The following is a 2667-nucleotide window of genomic DNA, read 5'->3' on the forward strand; positions in this document are numbered from 1 at the left end:
AGGCGATTCCGTCCAGAGTCCTTCTCTGCAATGCATCTGAGGTTGATGAGTAAACTATTTAGCTCACGTTTGACTGACGTTTAATGGGAGACCCGAAAACATTTGCAGTCGGACTCTCAATCGTAACTGTCATCGTCATCATTACCATTGTCACTATTTATCATAATAAAAGGATAAATACAGTGATGATGATGATGATGATGATGATCAAGATAGATCAATCGGGCCTTACGCGTTAATGTGTAATAACTCATCACTCGAAGTCAACGTTTCTTACGTTTATGAAGACAACATATTTTCGTTATTCTTTAAAGACTGAACCCTTAGACGCCATAAAGACGACAAAGAAAAAATATGCTGAGTTTTCTTCTTCTTTATTTTAAGGTCTCTAAGACTCGCCAGACCTGTCGCTGCAGCGTCTGCTTCCGATGTCTGACGACGACGGTGATTTCTTTGCTGAGCCACCACGTTTGTCAAGAACGTGAGGTAGAAAACACACACACACACACACACACACACACACACACACACACACACACACACACACACACACACACACACACACACACACACACACACACACACACACACACACACACACACACACACACACACACACAAACACACACACGCACACGCACACACACATACACATACATACACTCACACACACACACACACACACACACACACACACACACACACACACACACACACACACACACACACACACACACACACACACACACAGATCTGCTAATAATGAGCTCTGAGCTCACTGCCGTAGGGTGGTGTCTGGCTGTCTCGAAAAGAGGCTGCAGCAGATCCGAGCTGAATACACACACACACACACACACACACACACACACACACACACACACACACACACACACACACACACACACACACACACACACACACACACACACACACACACACACACACACACACACACACACACATATATATATATATATATATATATATACATATATATACATATATATATATATATATATATATATATATATATATATATATATATATATATATTACAAAGGATTACAAAGGCGGAGCATGCCGACAGGAGACCTTTTGGTCCATATCTAGGTTGGGTGCGAAAAAATCATAACAATAATAAATTGATTAATAAAAACTATAATAATGTCAATAACAAATAAAAACATAAATAAATGCATAGGTATAGTTAAATAATAAACATACAGGTAAATAGTAAATAATAATAAATTGACATATAACTAATAATAAATGAAAATCAAACAGACAAATTATAACAAAACAAAAACAAATAATATAACATAAATTATAATCATTACAGCATCTTGCTTAGGTGTTTATCTAAATGATTCTTAAAGCTTCCAACTGAACTACATTGCACTACCTGTGCAGGAAGTTTATTCCATTCATTAACTACATGGTTGGCAAAGTTGTTTCTACCTACTTCCAAATTGAATCTATTTCAGAACAGTTTGAGACCATTGTTTCCTGTCTGATTCTCATTCAATGTGAACATTTTGTCACTTTTGATGTTGTCATTTCCCTTTAGAATTTTAAAGACCTGTATCTAGTCACCTCTGAATCTACGCTTTTTTTTAGAGAAAACAGATTCATATGTTTTAGTCGATTTTCGTATGATTTATTTTTGATATTTGGAATAACTTTTGTGGCTCACCGTTGTACTTTTTCCAATCTGTTAATGTCTTTAATGAGATTCGGTGACCATACGGAAACAGCATATTCCAAATGTAGACGAACTAGCGATTTATATAGCTTGTTAATGAGTGATGGACTTTTGAAATCAAAAGATCGCGCAATTAGTCCTAGAATCTTATTTGCTTTCTCAGAGGCTGAAATACTCTGTAGTGTTCTGTAGCCAACACGTGAAATTACCTCTTGAGGACTCGTGACCCACAAGCACAGGATAAACTATAGTCACCCCTTAGAACATGCATTCAATCAATTATACTTAATATAAATAATAATATTCATTATACCAGCTTTATTTATGCCGACCACCCTGGACTCCCGCCGCCCCAGCCTGCTCGTCCAGCCCGGCCCCACCCCCCCGGCCAGCCCAGCCCTACCGCCCCGGCCTGCCCGTCCAGCCCGGCCCTGCCGACCCGGTCAGCCCCGGCCTGCACGCCGCACCAGCGTCCCCAGCCCCGCCCCGCCGTCCCGGTTTGGCTGCCCAGCCTAGCCCCACCACTCCCCCCAGCCCGCTGCACCAGCATGCCCAGCCCCGCCCCACCGTCCCGGCTTGGTTTCCCAGCCCAGCCCATCGTCTCGCCGCCATGCTCAGTCCAGCTCCGCCGCCCCAGCGTGCCCAGCTCCGCCAACCCGGACTGCTCTGGCCAACCCAGCTGCCCACGAACATTGCTTACACGCTAACCATGTAAGCATGACGGACAATCAACTACAGGCTGTTTCGAACACCACCGCTGCCGCCGCTGCAACCGCAGCCACCACAGCTAAAGCCGCAGCCACAGCCAGTGCAGCCACTGATGCCACTGCACACACACACACACACGCACACGCACACACACTACCCATAGATCGGACCTACGAGCTCTGAGCTCTCTTCCAGGAGGGAAATAGCTGTCGATCACGAGTCCAACACGTGATCCAAAGACCAAGTGAATACACACA

Source organism: Oratosquilla oratoria, chromosome 12 (assembly GCF_046742065.1).
Source record: "Oratosquilla oratoria isolate Oo_2021 chromosome 12, ASM4674206v1, whole genome shotgun sequence".
Lineage (NCBI taxonomy): Eukaryota > Metazoa > Arthropoda > Malacostraca > Stomatopoda > Squillidae > Oratosquilla > Oratosquilla oratoria.